The 23,858-nt window shown below is 43.5% G+C and overlaps 1 protein-coding gene across 1 annotated transcript in view; it reads right to left on the minus strand.

Annotated features, from left to right (window-relative positions):
• The window catches only part of arap1 (ArfGAP with RhoGAP domain, ankyrin repeat and PH domain 1), a gene marked incomplete at its 3' end in the record, with an annotated part of 114,937 nt that extends 93,127 nt beyond the window's left edge, over positions 1 to 21,810 (minus strand). The window contains exon 1 of the mRNA XM_083772512.1: positions 21,677 to 21,810. The remainder of the gene's footprint in view (positions 1 to 21,676) is intronic.
• Positions 21,811 to 23,858: the final 2,048 nt, after the last annotated feature.

Raw genomic sequence — 23,858 nt, forward strand, 5'->3', positions numbered from 1 at the left:
AGGAAGATTTAAAGTCAAAAAGTGATAGTTTAAAATAATAATAATAATAATAATAATAATAATAATAATAATAATAATAATAATAATAATAATAATAATAATAATGGTTGGTTGCACACTGGACGTGTTTTTCGGAAAGCCGACGGAAAAAACGACGCTAAAAATCCAAAAGACGCCAAATCCTAAAAGCCAAACAGAAATGCAATTTTCATTCCTATTATTCCAGTGTTCAACGACAGTTCAACAGAGTAGTTCTATATTGCAGTATTGATAAAAAAAAGTAAAAGGTTTGAGTACTTCTTACACCACTGGTGGATTTCGTCATTCCTGTCGAGACGAGATTAAGTGTGAGAAAATAATGTCATCTCTGTAAAAACAGGAAAATCAATCGATGTCTTCACTGAAGGGTTTTTTGAGTGTTTACTCAGAATGCCCCATGACCTACTGTAGATTCTGTCACAGGGCCCCGGCTCTGTATTAGGCATGAACACTGCACTATAATGGAACAAATATGTGCACGTAATCATAAATTCTCTAAAAATAGTTTGTGAGTATAAGAGGTCAGCCGTTTTCTCAGCTGTGAGTCAGGTGACGTCTGATGCCATTTAAGGACAGTCCCACACAGCTGCTGACTGTTGGTGGTGGCTATGGCTGTACTGTGTTCAACATTATGCATAATAACAACATCACATTTTGGATTAGGTTCTATGGCGTCAGAACTACTGCCAGTCATGCCTCTTCACGGCGGAAACAGCCGACTCACAACCGTAAATGGGCTCTATGCACACATGCCATTTTGGAAAGAACTTGGGGCCCCTTACCTATTTCCTTCCACATGAATGAATGAATGAATGAGTTTATTTCGAACATTGTTTGAAATCAAATACATTAAAACAAAACTGAAACAAAAAGAAAATACTCCAACAGTGTCCGAAAAGGAGTAGGGTGAAGTGTTAAACTTGTTAAGCCCCTACCCCCTTTTGCCTTTACCCATATAACTTAAAAATATATATACATGTGTACACACATATATTTACAATGTATAATGTATACATGTAAATGTTTGATTTATGTTTGATGATACTTAATGAATGTTCCATTCAGATACCAAGGATCCAACAGCGATGTCACCGTTATGCTATGCAACGCGGAAGTAACAAAGACTCAGTCAAGTGACACGTCGCTGACGAATCCTTGGCATCTTCATTCGACCGAGTGAACTTTTCACCGCATGGAAAGTCCTGGTGACGCATGGTTATAGAGCTACAGTTGGGAAAAGTCCACAGGTGTTTTTTTTCTTATTATTTTTTATGTCACGGGTGGGTTGCATGCAGGCATGCTCATCTTATGCCCACGTTTCCCCGTAGTAAATAGTTGCAACTCTTTTTCTTTTTTTCAACAATCCTGATGAACATCACACGATGTGCTGCATGTCCAACAATCACATTGCTACTTATTGTCTCCACCAGGCCGAAGGCATGGGGGGGAGAGCATGTTTTGCACTCCGTCCGTCCGTCCGTCCATCCGTATGTCCGTACGTATGTCCGTGTACAGCTAATCTCCGGCACCGTTTTTTTTCTTCAATTACGTTCTCTCTTTCTACTTTACATCATGGCTTCTTTCTTAAGCCGTTCACTTCAAGGGAAAAGGCTCGCTCAACTCAGGCAATAATTAAGAGGTTTAGGCCTGTGCTGGGTGCAGAATTGCAGATTCAATAATAATAACAATAATAATAATAATAATAATAATAATTATAATAATAATAATAATGTAAAGGTCCAGGTGTGTGCTGGGTGCAGATTCAATAATAATAATAATAATAATAATAATTTAAAGGTCCAGGTGTGTGCTGGGTGCAGATTCAATAATAATAATAATAATAATTTAAAGGTCCAGGTGTGTGCTGGGTGCAGATTCAATAATAATAATAATAATAATAATAATTTAAAGGTCCAGGTGTGTGCTGGGTGCAGATTCAATAATAATAATAATAATAATTTAAAGGTCCAGGTGTGTGCTGGGTGCAGATTCAATAATGTTAATAATTATAATAATTTAAAGGTCCAGGTGTGTGCTGGGTGCAGATTCAATAATATTAATAATTATAATAATTATAATAATTTAAAGGTCCAGGTGTGTGCTGGGTGCAGATTCAATAATAATAATAATAATAATAATAATAATTTAAAGGTCCAGGTGTGTGCTGGGTGCAGATTCAATAATAATAATAATAATTTAAAGGTCCAGGTGTGTGTCAGAGAGTGTCAGAACTCTGACACTGACGAAGGCCTGCGCGCCGAAACGCGTTTGTCTGGTTTGACTGCTGCTGCCGATCATCTCCATTATTACACAAGACTATAATTACTACGACTGAGAGTGCAGATTGTATTCTCTTTCTATATTCTTTCTTAAGCGCTAACCACACCAAAGGGTCACCATGCAACTCCTTGGGTCCAAACGGGTGCAAGGAGTTAACGCTAAAACCGTCTCGACCCTTTGGTGTGGTTTGGGCCATTGAATTCATCAAGGTCAACGTGGGTCAATGTGCAACAAGACATCACACCGCAGGGACACCGCTAAAACCATCTTGAGCCTTTAGTGCTCAATGTCTGGATCCATGGTGGGCACACAAAGTTAATTAAAGTAGGCTATGTGCATCCCATGTTGTGAATTAAAGTAGGCTATGTGCATCCCATGTTGTGAATTAAAGTGAATTAAAGTAGGCTATGTGCATCCCATGTTGGATCCATGGTCGACACAGAGTGAATTAAAGTAGGCTATGTGCATCCCATGTTGTGAATTAAAGTAGGCTATGTGCATCCCATGTTGTGAATTAAAGTAGGCTATGTGCATCCCATGTTGTGAATTAAAGTAGGCTATGTGCATCCCATGTTGTGAATTAAAGTAGGCTATGTGCATCCCATGTTGTGAATTAAAGTAGGCTATGTGCATCCCATGTTGTGAATTAAAGTAGGCTATGTGCATCCCATGTTGTGAATTAAAGTAGGCTATGTGCATCCCATGTTGTGAATTAAAGTAGGCTATGTGCATCCCATGTTGTGAATTAAAGTAGGCTATGTGCATCCCATGTTGTGAATTAAAGTAGGCTATGTGCATCCCATGTTGTGAATTAAAGTAGGCTATGTGCATCCCATGTTGCCATGTTGTAACACCAGTGTTGATAGTGAATGAAGACCACAAATCTAAAGCTTTAAAAAATAAAATATATATTTTACTGTCATTATATATTCCTTCAGCCTGATAACTTACTCTGTAATGTTAGCTTGAATTTGTTTCAGTGACTGAAAAGTAGTGAGTATGCACCAGCTTGTGGGTGGGTGTGTGTGTGTGTGTGGTAAAATGAGCACAAGTAATTTCCTGTACCATTTCCTCTAACAGGCCAGAGACCAAAAGAGCACAGCACGACAGCAGGGCATCTCTCTCTCTCTCTCTCTCTCTCTCAGATACTTATCAAGCTAGCATTGCATCACATCGCACATAGCTTGAAACCTTTGCTATTTCCAGCGAGCTGCACTGTTATCTTTCTCTATTCTGAGTTTGTCCGGTGAGTCTGTCACTCACCGGCCAAAAGCACTTCCCATTTCTCAAAGGAGGAAGTCAAGAAAGAGGGCAATCCGTCAAACAGTCAACTTTATGAAACACCAGTTGATTAATGCTGGGGTCATAACTGTGTCATGTATGGTCAGAACAGAACTGCAGCATCACTCCCAATCTTCCGCCGTAGTCTGAAAACCCACCTTTTCAGACTCCATCATGGCCCATAGCACTTACCCTACCCCCTTAGATAGCATTTCTGTAGACTTAGATAGCATCTGATACAGACTTATAGCATGTTATGTAGACGGCACTATAATTGCATTGTATATAGTCATAGCACGCCATAGTACATATGTATAGCATAGTAGTATATATATATAGTTTATATGTATAGTCTCATAATATAGATATTCCACTGTTACTTTCTTAGCTTACGCATGTTTTATGATAAATGCTTTTGTGATGTATTCCCATGCTTTTGTTCTTGATTATTGTAAGTCGCTCTGGATTAAGAGCGTCTGCTAAATGCCTAAATTGTAAATTGTAAAATTGATTATTATATATATGGTCATAAACAACTAGCCTACAGTGACAGTACACACACACACACACACACACACACACACACACACACACACACACACACACACACACACACACACACACACACACACACACACACACACACACACACACACACACACACACACACACACACACACACACACACACACACACACACACACACACACACACACACACACACACACACACACACACCTCAAGGAGAATGAAAAAGATGAAAGTTGGAGCAAAGCTTTTACCACAAAACGTTACGCGTAAAGGGGTTCCCATCACATCAGATATGGAAGCCTTTTCTACGTGACATAGCGACATTCGGTTCCATTCGTGCACTCTCTGAGTTAACCCATTCAGGAAGGGGGAACCCCTTTTGGTGTTTTAAGCATTCTGTTAGACTTTAGCTAACATATTTTCAGACGGGGGTCGGCGGTCAATTACAGATGATGTTTGGGGGTCCTTGACATGAAAATGTTTGAAAAGGACAGAACGATAGAAACATAGGGTTTTTCAGAAAACTGTCAGGATTTAGGAGGCACTTGTAGAATCGCTCTCAGGTCTAAAAAAAAATGGGTTAAAGTCAACAGCAGTGAACCAAAGCTGGATTCACTCACAACACAGAGCCCTGTTTCACGGACGGAGTGGGAGGAGAGTTCCATTATTTTGGTCCTCAAGCATCCGCTCCTTTTCACTTTCTGCTGCCTCACACAAACTCCCCTGGTCCTTTTCACTTTCAAAACACCCATTTAATCATTCTGTCCCTCTCTCTCTCTCTCTCTCTCTCCCCCACCCTCTCAGAAAGCAGCCAATAACAGGGCTCTCTGTGTTGCCTCAACAATGGTGCATTCTGTTGCCTAGGCAAGTGCGTGTGTGAGTGCATGCATGCGTGCGCGCACACAGACGCAATATATCAAACGCACTGCAGACACCAAGCCGAGTGCGTGTTCACTTAATGATGCTGCACACGCACGCACACACACACACACACACACACTAGGCACCCTTCCTGTTAGAGCTGTGATGCATGCGTTGCTATGTGTGTGTACTGTAAATGTACATGAAGTGCACGTGCATGTGCATGTCTGTCTCGCGTGTGGTTCCGTCCAGGGTCAACTCTCTGCCCGCTTTCTTTCAAAAGCCTCTTTCATAACTGGCCCCGCCCCCTCTTCCTGTCTGTTCTGTTCTGTCATTACTTTTAGGCCATGCGTACGGTAGAGGTGTACAATTACAATTTACAATGCACTCAGAGATGCCCCCACCCTCCAAACTTTCAAAACCACCCTCAAGACCCACCTCTTCAATATTGCCTTCCCTAGCCAACCCTTTTTCAGGGTTTCCTGCACAATGTTGTTGGCATGGCTGATCTGTGGATCAGGTATTTCCGGTGACCAAAAGTAGCAGATCTACAAGGTTTTGGATCTTCTCTTTGATGGTTTATTTTCACAGAATGTTCTGCTATTATGACCGTGTCCAGGCCAGGGTTCCTGTAATTACAAATATTTGCTCCCTCAGCAGTATCTCTGTGTGTGTGTGTGTGTGTGTGTGTGTGTGTGTGTGTGTGTGTGTGTGTGTGTGTGTGTGTGTGTGTGTGTGTGTGTTCTCTCAGTCTCAGCATGTAACACTTTGTCTTATCACAACGCCAACACTTTAGCAGACCAACTCATATCAGCAACACGATGCACACGCACGCGCGCACACACAGTTGAACTGTTTACCAAGTTGTCTGTGTGTGTGTGTGTGTGTGTGTGTATGTCTGTGTGTGTGACTGTGTGTGTGTGTGTGTGTGTGTGCATGTGCGTGCGTGCGTAGCTTCAGGCAGGGTATTTAATCCAGTGTGAGGGTAGCATTGTCCGCCTCCGGTCCACTCCCCACTGCAGCCTCATATGACACCTGCTTCCTCTCACTAGAAGGCTATAGCGCCGAGTCCCCTTCGCGTTTCGGTAAACGGTTCTGCCCCTCCTCCTCCTCCTCCTCCTCCTAGTAGAAGTAGGGGATACCGAGTGTGATATAAAGCGTGCGAGTTGCCGTGGTTGAGCGTTGCGAAGTCCGCTTAGCCGACTCGGCCCTGTTCGAGTTGCAGCCCGATATGAAGCGTCGAGGTCCTGACGTCACTCGCTCATCCCCCATGAGTTCCATGAGGTCCTGACGTCACTCGCTCATCCCCCATGAGTTCCATGAGGTCCTGACGTCACTCGCTCATCCCCCATGAGTTCCATGAGGTCCTGACATCACTCGCTCATCCCCTATGAGTTCCATGAGGTCCTGACGTCACTCGCTCATCCCCCATGAGTTCCATGAGGTCCTGATGTCACTCGCTCATCCCCCATGAGTTCCATGAGGTCCTGACGTCACTCGCTCATCCCCCATGAGTTCCATGAGGTCCTGACGTCACTCGCTCATCCCCCATGAGTTCCATGAGGTCCTGATGTCACTCGCTCATCCCCCATGAGTTCCATGAGGTCCTGACGTCACTCGCTCATCCCCCATGAGTTCCATGAGGTCCTGATGTCACTCGCTCATCCCCCAAGAGGCCCTGACGTCACTCGCTCATCCCCCATGAGGTCCTGACGTCACTCGCTCATCCCCCATGAGGTCCTGACGTCACTCGCTCATCCCCCCATGAGTTCCATGAGGTTCATGGAAGTTTTTCTCTATGGAGAATGGAATGGAATGACCTGCAAACTACATTAAAATGTACCACATCGGTACCCCTGAGTCGTTTTAAAACCTTGGTGATACAGATCCCCACAATATGGAACTGTTTTTAGATAGTTTTGAAATGTGTCTTATAGCTTCTATTTGTAACCTATGTGTAATTCACATGTGTATACCTTTTGTTTCCGTTTTGATGATCTTCTGATGTATTGTGATGTTTTTTATATGATATTACTCGACGACACTGAAAATGAGTTTAATTACTCAGTGTAATTTCAAGAATAAATAAAACTTGAATGAATGAATAACATGGGGTCATCTTAAAATTGTCTCATATAAAATCCCCCTATGGGGATTACAATGTAAATAAAGACATGATACAGTGAATGCACAGTCTATGATTTGCAGTTCCATATACGGCTTAACCCATACAGGACGGTAAATGGTCAAATTGGTGCATTTATATAGCGCCTTTATCCAAGGCGCTTTACATAGATGCATAGGTGCATTACATTCACCCATTCACACACACATTCATACACCGATGGCGGCGGAAACCATGCAAGGCACCAACCAGCACATCAGGAGCAATTAGGGGTTCAGTGTCTTGCTCAAGGACACTTTGACACTAACTCTGGGGGAGCCCACAGGGTTCGAACTGGCAACCTTGCGGTTACCATCCGGTCACTATACCCCTGGGCCACCGCTGCCGGACGGGAACCCCTTTTGGTGTTTTAAGCAATAGCAAATCTACAAGCTCGGTGCCGCAATTAATGAATGCAGATGTTTAAACATAATGTAACTCCCCAGAGCTGTACCGTTAAAGTAAGGGTCATTTTATACTCAAGAGTTAATGATCTATAAGGGTCCATTTGGTTACCAACTATCCATCATTTAGCTGAGGACAACCTGGAACCCCCTCAAGGACCACTGGTGGTCCCCGGACCACTGGTTGAAAACCACTGCTGTAATGGGGTGGGTTAAATGCAGAGGACAGATATATCACGTACAGTGCGTGTAAATTTACAGCAAAAAACTAAAGGTACTGCATCACTGCATCAGTGGCAAGAGTGAATTTCAATTATTTTCATTTTATTCATTTTATTCATTGACGTTTGGGCTATCCAGCCTTCATCAGCGTTCAACAGCGACACCGATGGAGGCTGGATAGCCGAAAGTTAACGCCCGTCTCTCTCGAGCAGTGTTGATTTCGTCGACTAAAACTAAGACGGAAAATGTTCCCGACTACCTTTTTTCCACTGACGAAAACTAAATCGAAACTAAATAAAAACGTAGCTATGATGACTAAATATAGGCTACTGACAATTTTGTCAACAAATGAAAACTAGACAAAAATGTTAGGAAGGGACTAGTGGACAAGAGATCCACTATAAGTCATTTTACAACAAGTAAGACGCGCAAACGCGTGAAGCGAACGCAGCTTGTGTGTGTGTGGTTGTGTGTGCGTGTGCGTGTGCGTGTGTGTGTGTGTGTGTGCGCGTGTGCGTGTGCGTGTGTGTGTGTGCTACAGCTGCGCCCTGTGTGTGTGTGTGCTACAGCTGCGCCCTCTGGTGGCGGGCGGGTGGTGTAACAGTGGGACAGACACACACACAGACACACACACAGACATTCAGCCCTTGCTGTCATAGTAAGTGGCTCACTGCGTTCGCAATTAGTTGCAATTACAAGCCCACAACGTGTGAGCTTGTAGATCAGCTATTTTCAGCAAGTGTAAAAACAGTCATTACAGAGAGAGGTGAAGAGTAAACTTGCATTCTAAGGCTGACTCCATATGTTATCCAGTAAAAACCTGACTCACCGTCATCAGCATTGGATCAGTGTCACACACGCACACTCACAGGCTGAGAATGTGCGTGCACACACACACACACACACACACACTAACTCTGATCAACGTGCAACAGAGCGTGCACACACACACACACACACACACACACACACACACACACACACACACACACACACACACACCACACCACACACACACTCTGGACTTGAAGTTGCGTGGGCTCACATTCTTTCTGACTATAGGCCTAATGCCTGGACTCCAATAAGACAATAATCCTTAATCTGTCGCTTTAACCCAATTCCAATCCTAGGTCAACGACAGAACTTCCTGGAGGTACGAGGAGGACCAACCAGTGGTCCGGGGACCACCAGTGGTCCTTGAGGGGCTTCCAGGTGGTCCCCATGCAGCTAAATAATGGAGAGTTGGTAACCAAATCTTTAACTCTTGAGAGCATAAAATGAAACCAAATGGATCCTACTCTCAATCCAACAACGACATATCTATAAGGGTCCATTTGGTTACCAACTATCCATCATTTAGCTGAGGACAACCTGGAACCCCCTCAAGGACCACTGGTGGTCCCCGGACCACTGGTTGAAAACCACTGCTGTAATGGGGTGGGTTAAATGCAGAGGACAGATATATCACGTACAGTGCGTGTAAATTTACAGCAAAAAACTAAAGGTACTGCATCACTGCATCAGTGGCAAGAGTGAATTTCAATTATTTTCATTTTATTCATTTTATTCATTGACGTTTGGGCTATCCAGCCTTCATCAGCGTTCAACAGCGACACCGATGGAGGCTGGATAGCCGAAAGTTAACGCCCGTCTCTCTCGAGCAGTGTTGATTTCGTCGACTAAAACTAAGACGGAAAATGTTCCCGACTACCTTTTTTCCACTGACGAAAACTAAATCGAAACTAAATAAAAACGTAGCTATGATGACTAAATATAGGCTACTGACAATTTTGTCAACAAATGAAAACTAGACAAAAATGTTAGGAAGGGACTAGTGGACAAGAGATCCACTATAAGTCATTTTACAACAAGTAAGACGCGCAAACGCGTGAAGCGAACGCAGCTTGTGTGTGTGTGGTTGTGTGTGCGTGTGCGTGTGCGTGTGCGTGTGTGTGTGTGTGTGTGTGCGCGTGTGCGTGTGCGTGTGTGTGTGTGCTACAGCTGCGCCCTGTGTGTGTGTGTGCTACAGCTGCGCCCTCTGGTGGCGGGCGGGTGGTGTAACAGTGGGACAGACACACACACAGACACACACACAGACATTCAGCCCTTGCTGTCATAGTAAGTGGCTCACTGCGTTCGCAATTAGTTGCAATTACAAGCCCACAACGTGTGAGCTTGTAGATCAGCTATTTTCAGCAAGTGTAAAAACAGTCATTACAGAGAGAGGTGAAGAGTAAACTTGCATTCTAAGGCTGACTCCATATGTTATCCAGTAAAAACCTGACTCACCGTCATCAGCATTGGATCAGTGTCACACACGCACACTCACAGGCTGAGAATGTGCGTGCACACACACACACACACACACTAACTCTGATCAACGTGCAACAGAGCGTGCACACACACACACACACACACACACACACACACACACACACACACACCACACCACACACACACTCTGGACTTGAAGTTGCGTGGGCTCACATTCTTTCTGACTATAGGCCTAATGCCTGGACTCCAATAAGACAATAATCCTTAATCTGTCGCTTTAACCCAATTCCAATCCTAGGTCAACGACAGAACTTCCTGGAGGTACGAGGAGGACCAACCAGTGGTCCGGGGACCACCAGTGGTCCTTGAGGGGCTTCCAGGTGGTCCCCATGCAGCTAAATAATGGAGAGTTGGTAACCAAATCTTTAACTCTTGAGAGCATAAAATGAAACCAAATGGATCCTACTCTCAATCCAACAACGACAAAATATTCTTTAGTTTTGGGGTCTGCGAGGCTAAATCTCATCAAACGGTGGCTCCGTGGCTCAAATGCAGAAAAAATAATGGACCTTGATATGAAAAGGGTTGAAAAGCCCCCCCCCCCCCTCTCTATTACCGTTATAAGTAAACACAGACTCACACACACGGACATGAGTCACACACCCACTACCAGTATGCACTCAATCCACTTTGACCCCCTTTCATTTAAATTAAAGTGACTCAGATCTGCCAGTAATGGGGACCACTTTGAGTGTGCAAGTGTGTGCGTGTGTGCACACACACACACACACACACACACACACACACACACACACACACACACACACACACACACACACACACACACACACACACACACACACACACACACACACAACACTACATCCTCTTTTGGGGCTGGTGCACAGTTTCACATGCAGAGCCTTTCTGTGGCCACAGAATGGCTGCTAAAACACCACATCCATGCAGGACAATCCCTCGAAGCCTAGATAGAGCACATCTATCAAACCTTTTCATGTCAAGGACCCCCCGATTGACGCTTATTAACCCATTCTGACCTGAGATCAGATTCTAAAAATGTCTGTTTGAAAATGACAGTTTTCTGGAAAAGCTATGTTTCTATGTCAGTCGTTCTTCGATTTTCAAAAACAGCAGACCTACAAGCTCGTAGCGCGCCACTCAGTGGCGCGCTATGAGCTTGTAGATCTGCTATTTTTCAATAGCTAAAGCATAGCGTAATGCTAACACCAAAAGGGGTTCTCGCCTAAAATGGGTTAACCTGCGGACCCCCCATTAGAAAATATATGCCAAGCAGAGACCCCCATAAGAGAAGATGTTTACGGCTCTAGCAGTGACGCTCAACCATTTTAATGTCAAGGGCCCTCGGTTTGACCTGAATTAGGCTACGGTCCCCTATTTAATAGCATTTATATATCTCGGAAGATGTCGTTCGGGTCATATCCACTGAAAGTAGTTTCTGATTCTTTCACATATCTGGGGGTGACTGTGACGTGTAAATATGGGGACTTATTTAACTTTAGGCCAGCCCTGGAAAAGGCTAAACAGGACCTTGCCCGTTGGTCAACATTGCCTCTATCACTGGCCGGCAGGGCTAACTCAGTTAAGATGACAATCATGCCTAGGTTCCTATTTTTATTTCAAACTGTGCCCGTTTTTATCCCTAAATCCTTCTTTAAAGAGCTAGACAAATCCATCTCAGCCTTTATTTGGAATAAGACCACCCCACGTATTAGAAAGGCATTTTTAGAAAGACAGAAAGAGGATGGAGGACTAGCACTTCCAAATGTCATACAATACTATTGGGCAGCAAATATTCAGAAGTTGACATTATTGGATGGCAGCGTTATATGGGGGAGGGGGAATGGTATGGGTTGACATGGAGCAACACTCCACTCACCCTGCGTCACTATCCTCACTGATTTGTGCTCCACTTCCACTCAGCAAAAAACTCCTTACGAATAACCCTTTGGTGATTGGCTCACTCCGTATATGGGCGCAGTTTAGGACACACTTTAAGTATAAGGAAGCCTCACCTTGTCTCCCACTAGTGTCTAATGCGCTTTTTCCACCTTCACTTATGGATACGGCATTTCAATTATGGGCCAGGAAGGGGTTAAAGCGGGTGAAGGATATGTTTAAAAATGGGTCGTTTATGACCTTTGAACAGTTGAGGGAGGAATACGATATTCCCCCCTCACATTTTTTCAGGTACTTAAAAGCACGAGATTTTGTTAAGAAATATGTTGCTTCATTTCCTCTACTTCGGGCAGATAAGTGGCTTGACGAGTGGCTGGAGGGAGACCCGCACCAGAAGGGAATGGTGAGCTTGTTGTATAGCGACATTCAAGAGATGGCATCCCCGTCTCTGGAACGTATTAGGCAGGCATGGTGTAACGACATGGGACTTGAGGAGATCCCTGACGATTCTTGGCAAATGGCAATTAGAAGGATTCATTCTTCTTCTGTCTGCATCAGACATGGGCTACTTCAGTTCAAAGTGCTTCATAGGTTACACTTCTCCAAGAGCAGACTTGCGGAGATTTATCCAGATGTAGATCCGATTTGCTCCAGATGCCACCAGGCTCCAGCCACTCTCTGTCATATGTTCTGGTCGTGCCCATCACTATCACAATTCTGGCTTTCTGTTTTTGAGACCTTCTCTTACATCTGTGCCAGAGAGATCAGTCCTAACCCGTTCATTGCTGTGTTTGGGGTGGTCCCTGGTGAAATGACTGCATCAGTTGTCCAATCCGACGCCATAGCCTTCTCCTCCCTATTGGCCCGACGCCTTATTCTGTACAATTGGAAATCAGCTAGTCCCCCATCGCATCGACGCTGGGTCGGAGATGTGATGGCACACCTAAAACTTGAAAAGCTCAAATATTCTACCAGGGGCTCCGCCCAGAAATTCTATAAGGTCTGGCAGCCATTTTTGGACTACTTTAAACAAAAATTCCCGGCTGAGGATGTTCAGGTGTAGGACTGCTGTCTAAAGGTTTAATTATTCTTGTTTGGCAAGTGACGATCTGATTGAGAACATTGTAGTGTAATGCAATATGACATGACCTTGTTACCTTTACATTTTATTTTGTCTTATTGTATTGTCTGTTTTGGTCCTGTATTTCAGTCTTTTTTTTTTTCTTTTTTTAATGTTCTGTATGCTTATGTGTAGTCTAGTTGTGTATGTATGTATGCATGTTGGTGTGTGTTGAAAAATCAATAAAAACAAATAATAATAATAATAGCATTTATACTTGTAAAATCAATGTTAATTCGTATTCAACGACAACAAAATATTCGTCTTGGGTCTGAGAGGCTAAATGTCATTAAATGGTGGTCCGTGGCTGCCTCAAATGTGGAAGAAATAATGGATCCTTGATTATGAAAAGGGTTGAAAACAACTGCACTGGCCTAAGGGGGGATTCCCCCTTGGCCCCCCTGGGGGGAGATATTAGGCTTTGGGTCAGGCAGAGGCTCAGAGTCAGCCACTGTTAAACTAACATGATATACTGTACATACAGTATGTGACCAGATTTGACTGAGGGGCTGCCATCATGCAGCCCCCACCTTCTCACCAGAGGAGAAAAACTCAATTCATTTTTTTATCCAAAATGAGTTAATAGCACAGCAGGCAGACTCTTCACATACTATAGAGCAGGGGTACTCAACTGGCGGACCGGGTCCGGTCCACCTCTTTGCGGACCACCCAAAACAAAATAAAAAAATAAACTTTTCTTTTTTTTCTTTTTTAAGTTAATAATATAAATAACATCAGATGGCACATTTCTCATGTGAAATTGCTGCAAAGGCCCCCAAAATGTCCCCCAAGGGCCTCCAAAATTCTGGCGCGCGCTATGCGCGCGCGCAGTGTGGCCTGCCAGGGCGTATAACTCCCGGCCTGATTTGGAGTTCCACTCCGGGCCTGCACTCTGCACCCCATTATTGGTTGGGTGGAAGGGGATCTGATTTGTATAAGCTTGGCTTGACCATACTAAACGGGCATAGAGCCCCGCTCTCCGATGGACGCCGCGCATGGGACCGGACCTCGGTCTTATTCAAAAAAAATTGTGGACCTTCATCATTTCTAGTTGAGGACCCCTGCTATAGAGCATGTCTGAAATAAATGTCAAGAGCTGAAATCATGTAAATATGAAATAAATGCTTAAACATGTAGCTAGGTGTAATGTTAGAGTCAACCTTTCAAGCATGTTTTCTCAACTCGATGTTTTCTGGAAGACATTACTCTATAAGCCATATCTCCAAAACTGGTGGGTCAAACTGAACAACCAAAACCAATTGTGTGTGTGTGTGTGTGTGTGTGTGTGTGTGTGTGTGTGTGTGTGTGTGTGTGTGTGTGTGTGTGTGTGTGTGTGTGTGTCCTGTCAGGGTCAAAGTGACATCTGGATGTGGACAGAAATGTCACTGTTGTTCTTTCCGCACGTTCACCATGTCCCACCTTCCACCCACTAGATAAAATACGGAGACCAGGCAAACTTAACCCATTAAGACCGGGAACCCCTTTTGGTGTTTTAAGCATTAGGTTATACTTTAGCTATTGAAAAATAGATCTACAAGCTCGTAGTATTTTCAGATGGGGGTCGGCGGCCAATTACATAATATACTTTTTGAGGACCTTGACATGAAATATTTCAAGAACCACTGATATAGAAACACAAGGTTTTTTCAGAAAACTGTCAAGATTTAGAAGACATTTAGTAGAACCTGGTCATAGTCCGAATATAACAGCACGATACAACAGCAACAACCTCTTTTCCTTTTTTACATTGCTCTTTAAACCGGTCAGCAGAACCCCGAGACATGATTTATAAGCCGACAAGATGAATACGATGATGTTATCATGAGTTTACTTTTCATCACAGCTCCGCCAGTGATTTATTGTGCGTTGTGTCGTCAATCATCAGCGCATGCTCTCTCTCTCTCTCTCTCTGACGCCGTGTGCCCTGAAGGACAACAGGCCAGTTCCTCTTCCCCAGATCATTACACAGTGACTCGGCCATTAAACGCTATACTGGCCCCAGAGCATGAGAAAGACAGAGAGACAGAGAGAGGGAGAGAGAGAGAGAGAGAGAGAGAGAGAGAGAGAGAGAGAGAGAGACAGAGACCGAGAGAGAGACAGAGAGAGAGACTGAGTGAGAGTGAGTGAGAGTACAACAATGTGCAAACACACAGCAGCAAGATTTGTGAGCTGCTGTGACAGGAGAAGGATGTCAAATGGAATACAAGAGAAGGGAACCCACACACTCATATGCTCCAAAAGGTTATTTATTTATTGACGACGCCTAGTTTGACCAGATGAAGAGCCTTGGCTCGAAACGTTGTCAATAAATAACCTTGACGAGGAAGAATTTATACGATTACCATCATTTTATAATACTTCTATAATACATGTGCCATTTGATTTAGCTGTGGGGGCCTTGGATGTCTGCACTGTGGCCTAGTGGCCGTTGTTTGTGTTATAGCCCATCTTGTTGTGGTTCACTTTGTCCTTGAAGCAGCTACAGCTGTAATTTCTGCCCTGTGCTCATGGCGGATATCTACCGTAGCACTAAATGAAACGTCTGGGTTTCCGAGGCTACCATACCACTGACCTGAGTGTTACTGTACTTCTCCCCATCTATATTAACAAGTGAGAAATTGTACCCAACACATGGCAAGAAACCCAAAGCCACAACAGCTACGTCACTATTGCAACACCCACAACACCATCTTACACACTACACCCACACACACTCACACGGCAGTGACGTCACACACTTACCTTCGCAGTGTTGCAACGCTATCTCCTCCTATCGCGCCGAACGCCAAAACTCAACACCACCCGCCAAACACTGGCACTGGCACTGCCACCAAAAATGCCTCCCTTCCACACTCACGCCGCCAATGCATTTGTCTACTACAAAAATTATCGCCCGAAGGCCGAAGCACCCACACCCCCGGAACACTGTTGCCCTTTCACCACGCTAAATTCGCCAGGTCTATGCAAGTGAGCACAAATTACATGTGAGAAAATTCATTCACAAGCCCACAAATGCCATTCAAATGCCATTCAACACACACTACGACTCGCTTACAATTCGCAAACCTGGCAACACTGCCCTGTCTTCCAATAGGCCCACACTAGCTCTCAGAATCTGATTCTGATCTCCCGCAGGAGAAGAGAAACAAGGAAGGGGAGAGGAATTGTAGCCTCACGATTTTGCTTATTCCTTCTAAATCTCTGTATTTAAAATATCGCTCTCTCAGCGAATCTCTTAGTTACATCAACATTGTACTTTGTCAATAGTTTGTTTGTGCCCAAATATTACGATTACACGGAACGCTTTGGCTATTTTCGCCTGCCAGCCAACTGCCGAGTACACACGCCTGCACACACACGCACACGCACGCCTGGCTTGCACACACACACACACGCACGCCTGGAAGCCACGATCTCTCTCTCTCTCTCTCTCCACGCCTCTCTCTCTCTCTTGCCACGCCACACACACACACAGGCTATACACGCACGGCGGCGCCGCGGCAGCGAGACATGACGTTATAATCTTGAGTTTCATTAAATAACTGTCTTTCTCCGCACGCGCACGTGCGCACACAACATTATTCAAGTGAAATGCGTAACGGCAATATTGGGCTAATATAGGCTACCAATACAGGACGTTATAATCTTCACTTTCATTAAATAACTATTTCTCCGCACGCGCACGTGCGCACACAACATTATTCAAGTGAAATGCATAACGCCAATATTGGGCTAATATAGGCTACCAATATGTGGGTAGCCTACAGGGATTTACCCACGGAATGAATATATATTCATCTATACCAGGGCTGCCCACACTTTTTCTTTTACTTCAGAGCTACTTTCAAAACAACCAGCTCATATACCCACCAAATAAAACTATCATCCCATTGCAGAAAATAGTTACAAAATGTAATTGAGGCTACATTCAGTGGTGTCCCCTTCGTCTGTACCAGGCTGACTTCTATAGGTTTTGAAAGGTACCTTTCTTTTTTTTATATATTTATTTACCCAGGGAAGTAGCTGAGCACAGGTGCTCATTTTCAGCAACGCCCTGCACATCGAAACACACACACACACACACACACACACACACACACACACAAAGGCCCCTTTTCCACCAAAAGAACTTCGGTTCAGAACCAGTGCCGTTCCGAACCTTGGTGCTTTTTGCGAACCGGTCGCGAACCGGCTGCATTTCCACCAGATTGACGGCCGGTTCATTTGGTGGCACTATTATACCTCAACACAAAATGTTGAAAGAGAAGGATCCGTCATGCGCCCCGAGGGCGTTGCACAACACAAACCGATGTAAACAGTATCCACGAGGTTGTGATGTCAAGGTTACAAGTTATTATAACGCCCCGCAAGTCTCAGCTGGATTCTGGATCGCGATGCATCCGTATACGTTTGGATCGTTTCATGTTTGACACACCCACTTATATCGTCTCGGTTCACAAAGCGCTGCGTGCAATTACAAAGCTGAACCACCGTTTTGTGGTTCACAATGGGAACGAACGTTTATGGTTCGGAACCAACTCATTTTCAGTGGAAACACTCTGAACTGGTTCAATATTTAGCGGGAAGAAAGAACCGAACCGGTTCAACCCCGGTGGAAAAGGGGTCAAAATGTAATGTCAAAGGTACCTCTGGAAGCCACACCTGCCAGCGCCAAAAATGCTCCCCGACAGCATAATCGGAGCAAATACCGGGCAGTGTGTATGAGCCATAACGTGTTGACTACACTACACTACACTACACTAATAAGGACACATAATAATAACTAATAACCCATCCGTTACTACATGTGGAGTCAACTCCCGCAATTTCCTTCTTCCCATAGTGCGTGGCAACGTAACACTCTAGTGTTACATAAAGCAGTGGTTCCCAAACCTTTCTGCGGACCCCCATTAAAGAATATATGCCAGGGACCCTGGCATATATATATATACTCTCTCAAGGACCCCACTTTGGGAACCACTGACATAAAGCATATGTCACCACCTGAGAATATTGTCTCCACTCCTATATATTAATCTAGTCTAGTCTCATCGATTGATCGAGAATTCCACAACGGTTCTTCAATTCACACACACACATTCTCTCACACACACTAGCACTGATTCATAAACACTGAACACAATATGTATAGCATTATGATATCTGAATTTAAATACTGTTCCCACTTCAAAAAATAAATAAAAGCTCATTGAGAATGCCAGTGGTGGAAAGGTTTACTTAGGTAAAAGTATCAATACTGCAAAATAGAAATACTCTGTTACAAGTAAAAGTCTGAAATTCAACATAAAGTACTTAATAGTACTCATTGTGCAGAATGTGCCATTTAAAGTTGTCACATGTAGAAAAATCTTTTGAAAATAGCCGATCTACAAGCTCACAATGTGTCGCATCGAGACGCATTGTGAGCTTGTAGATCTGCAATTTTCAAATGGCCAAAATGTATATAGGGCTGAAGTGATTAATGTATGATTTGTAATAATGATCCAGAATATAACTAGTACGTTTTCAAATAATTGCAGTGGAGTAAAAGTTCAATATTTGTCTCTGAAATGTACTGGAGTAGAAGTAAAACAAAGTACTGGCATTTTTAAATATCTCAAAATTGTACTTAAGGGACAATTCAACCTTTTTGCACTAGTTGTCTCAGTAAGACAGCCATCCCCCTTTCCCCAAGGAGGAGCAGTGCACCAAAGCATTGTGGGAATTGTAGTCCAGGAAGGAAGTGAGCCCAGTGTCCATGACATCAGAGACACTGGGCTCACTGCTAAAATCTAAAATATCTAAAACCACATTACACACATAAGACCCCCAGGAAAGTGTTCTAAACGTCATTAACATGTATTTTTTTGCAAAAAGGGTGAATTGTCACTTTAAGTACAGTGCAGCCAGGGATCTCACTGGGACAAGAAGAAAAGCTGCCGCTGAACACCACATTACTCTTAAACTTGCATCACTTCATTGGCTCCCTGTTCAACACGGAATCCATTTTAACGTGCTACTCGTTGTTTACAAATTAATTTGTTTTAATTAATATTTTTTAATTAATAAAGTGGATTAACTTCTATCCACCTCTGACCTGCTCACTCGCAGCCTATAGGCCATCGCAGTGGGCGTGAGTGGCTTTTTATGGCAACACTGAAAAATCTGCCATTCATTTGTCCCATCGAAATATTTTACTAAATCAATTATTTTACGCCTAGAATCAAGCCCTCCAGGATGAATCATGACCATAACACCTTTGATATTGTGGAGAAAACCTAAACCCTAAACAAAGCATAATAAACTAGAGTCGGGCACTGGCCAACTTATTGGAAGTTGGAAATGCATGCCCACCCAGTTATTACTTGCGCAAGTACTGTTTCCGGCTGCGTTTCAGGGGGTCCCCAGCAAAAGTAGTCATAGCTTCACCGATCATTTTAAGCACTTTGTCCATTTGGGTATTTAAAAATAGCCTTACATCTGCTATTTTTTTTACATTTTGGTGATTTTTTTGTTCAAATAAACCTTCTCTTCTGGGTGTCTGTTGTGATCTAGGCTGACCACCTGATTGGTCCCTCGTGAGTGTCCATTCTAAACCACAGGGGGGGTGGGTGAGGATCAGCTGAGTAGCACGTTGTGCAGAGAACATCATGTCAACACCAGGCTGCAGTGCACATACTTAAACAATTTAGGCCTAAGTTTTCTGAAAACCCCATGTTTCTGTCAGACTGTCAGTGGTGCTCAAAAATATGAAAATATGTTGTTCCAGGGAGCCCCCCCCCCCCAGAAGCAAAGATTGAGTTAAAGATTTGCGCCACATTTTCACGATTTATTAATTTTTTTTGCAGATTTACAAGCTTGTAGCGCGGCACTCTGTGCCACATTCTATGCCAAGAGCCAGAAGGATTTTGAGTCTCTCTGCTCTGCTGTCAGTGTGGCTCTGTCATAGTCCAAAGAGAAGTATCCCATCTTACGCCTACATATCAATTCAGGGGTCCTCCTTGGTATGAACATACATACACATTTGCATATACTGGGACCTGGTTGGTTATTGCCTGGGTCCAGACGAATCTGGTTGGCTTCACCACTTCCGTGAAGTCATCCCACAATTGAGAGGGGCCAGACTTAATCTGCCTGGGGTGATATGGAACTAGGGGCCAGACTTAATCTGCCTGGGGCGATATGCAACTAGGGGCCAGACTTAATCTGCCTGGGGCGACATGGAACTAGGGGCCAGACTTAATCTGCCTGGGGCGATATGCAACTATAGGGGCCAGACTTAATCTGCCTGGGGCGATATGCAACTATAGGGGCCAGACTTAATCTGCCTGGGGCGATATGCAACTATAGGGGCCAGACTTAATCTGCCTGGGGCGATATGGAACTAGGGGCCAGACTTAATCTGCCTGGGGCGATATGCAACTAGGGGCCAGACTTAATCTTCCTGGGGCAATATGTAACTATAGGGGCCAGACTTAATCTGCCTGGGGCGATATGTAACTATAGGGGCCAGACTTAATCTGCCTGGGGCGACATGCATTGAGATGCACCTCCCAATGCATGAATGAATGGACCACTGTCTGTAAGCGCTTCGAGTAGGCACGTAGTGCATAGAAAAGCTATAAAAATGCAATCCATATTATGCTGGGGACCACCTGGAAGCTGGAACACTGGTTGAAAACCACTGCTCTATAGCAATGAGTATCACAATATAGAGATTTCTTTAACACTCACAGCTATTTGAACCAAAGAAAATCACTTACCCTACTTGTACCACACATGTGTACATAACTTACTAAAGTGTACTTTAATAGTTACTTTTACACACGACTGAAACGAAAATTCACATGAGACTGACTGACTGACTGACTGTCACTGACTGACAGTCAGTCTCATGTGAATGTTCAGGAGAAGAGTTCAGTGCAGCAATGCATACAGTCAGTGACTACACTGAACTCTTCTCCTGTCTGTGGGGACTCAGTCGGGGGACATAAACAACTGCGTCAGCAGCACTGCATTCATTAATGCATTCCAACTCCATTCTTGAGTCCAACACATAACGGGAGCTGAGAAAAACAAACAAGACTGACTGCCAAAAAGGAGGAGGCTGTCAAAGTGCGCGAGGAGGAGGAGGAGGACACGGCTTATTGCGGCGTGGTGGGTTTTTGTAACAAAAACAAATAAAAAAGCAGAACCGGACTTGAACGTTATCAAAACGCAACGCTTCGTCATCATATCATTCATCATAATAATCCTCGTCCTGTTGTTGTAGAAAGAAAAACTAATGAAAGAAGCGAAGCAAACAATCGTGGTGTTTGTGACGGTTTTCAACAACAAAACGAAACGCACACACACAACACTAAAGTTATTTCTGGCGACAGTGTTGTTGTTGTTGCTGGCGACCGTTTGAAATGAATGCCACTTGTTTTGTCGCTGAGTCTGTCTGTCTGACGCTGTTCGGGGTTTTAAAGTTTATTTAAAAATCACAATTTATTTAGAACTATAGGCTATATGTGGAGAAATAGGGAAAAGAATACTGATAAAAGTGTCAAACACCCTTACCTTCTGAGCCTTCTGAGCCGTAGTTGTGTAAGTGGAAGGTGAAATGAAACGATAAAGTAGTTAACGTCCTGTCCTGAATGTTGATGATAAGCTCAGCTTCCACTATGAAGACACCAAACCTCTGAGAAACTTCCGTGCGGTGTGGTTGTTGTGCGTGGTCACGTGACACACGCACACACACACGCGCGCGCGAGAGAGAGAGAGAGAGAGAGAGCGAGAGAGAGTGCTCTCTCTTACTTTTAAAAGTTGACAGCAGTCTCTCTCTCAGCAGTCTCTCTCTCTTTTAAAAGTATTGCTAACCCAGTAACCCTTCCGAAAAGAACAGAAACAGAAAATGCACAATCTTTTTTTCACAATTGTATTACTCAAAGTGTCAATGTAACACAGCTCCTTTATTGTATTTGTACATTGTTTTATATCGATTGATTGATTTTTCGCATGGCAAAAAAGCTCATTTGAATTGAATTGAATTGAATTGAATTGAATTGAATTGAATTGAATTGAATTGAATTGAATTGAATTGAATTGAGAGTGCGAGAGAGAGAGAGAGACTTTGACTTTTATCAATACCTTTATTCTTAAAATTAAAAAAATAATTAATAAAAGTTTACATTCTTTCAAATTATCAGCAATATACCACAATAGGCTACATTATTGCCCCATTTCCCCCTTTTCCCTGCCCCCCGCGACCCGTCTACGGATAAGCGGTTGAAGATGGATGGATGATGGTACTCATATACCTTTCACATGATATACCATGATATACACATGATTACGCCTTTATTTTCATTCCTATACTTACATTCAATATGAATGTGTACATATTGAAAATAAGCCACTTTAAAGCCCTTAATTCAAAATATTTTATTATTATTATTATTAATAGAATGCCCGAGTGCCAATAAAGCACCCAACATTATTGTAACGTTTAGCACCCTGAGCTAGAGTCGAACCCCAATCTCCAATGCAGCAAGCAACAGGACTTAGTTGCACTGGAAAGTGTATTTGGATGGCTGGTGCAAGGAGATGTCACCACGCTAAATATCATAAAAGTTGTGGACATTAAAGCCGTGCATATCCACGGATATCCCAAGCCGTGCATATCCACGGCTTCCCAAGCCGTGCATATCCACGGCTTCCCGTGCATGCCTATTCCCACTATAGGCTGAGGAAGAAATGCCACTTGACAGTTTTCAAATCAGCCTCAGAAAACATCAGGTGAATTATGACACCCATTGCAGAAATCTGCACAGCGTAGCACCTGGTAATTATAAAAGCCTAACTTAATTTGCTCACTTCCAATATATTCTATATTCTGGGCTAGTGTGCTTCCACTGAGATAATTGGACTGCTTGAATTCTAGTTGACTTTGAGCATGTATTGCCATGTTTTGTTCTTGCTTAAATGTAAATTGCTCTGGATTAAGAGCGATTTACATTGCTAAATGCCTAAATTATAAATCGGGTCCACTGTCTTCTCATTATCGTCTTTTCCTTGATTTTATTTTAATATTTTATGAAAATATGAAAGTTATTGAGGCTAATTCTCTGTTGTAATGACCTGTAGAAACCACAAGAGGACACAATATCCATAATAATAAACTTTAAAGCGTCACCTTTCAGAAAACTATTAACACATGCAAGCAGTTCCAACTAAAGTGCTTTATAGTTATACAAAGACAAGCAAACAGGAAACAAAGATTAAAAGCAAAACAACGAATCAAAATCAAAAGTGGTTTGGAAAACAGGAGAAACGTATTAAAAGGAAAGCCCAGTAAAATGTGTTGTTTATACTGCAATGCCAAATACGACCACAATGCGGTGCCAGGTGCCTCCCTTTGTTACTTGAGTTGAGAGCGGTCTGTGCACACTGCATGGTAAGTAGTAGTAGGCCTACAACATGTACTCAATTTTCAAGTACTTAAGTACAATTTTGAAGTGTATATATATTATAAAACTTTACTGGAGTATTTCCACCTGGCTCGCTGATAACAAACTATCTTTCTTTTCGCTCCTATGCCACCAAAATGTGGAACGCCCTACCAACAGTCATTAAGACATGTGAATCCCTTGACTCCTTCAAAACCGCTCTCAAAGGGCACCTACGGATGGCTGCAATTCGAAACTGGCCTCTGTAAAATCTGAATCCCCCCCCCCCCCCCCACCCCATTTCCCCTCACTGT

Source organism: Protomyctophum parallelum (assembly GCF_964188405.1).
Source record: "Protomyctophum parallelum genome assembly, chromosome: 9".
Lineage (NCBI taxonomy): Eukaryota > Metazoa > Chordata > Actinopteri > Myctophiformes > Myctophidae > Protomyctophum > Protomyctophum parallelum.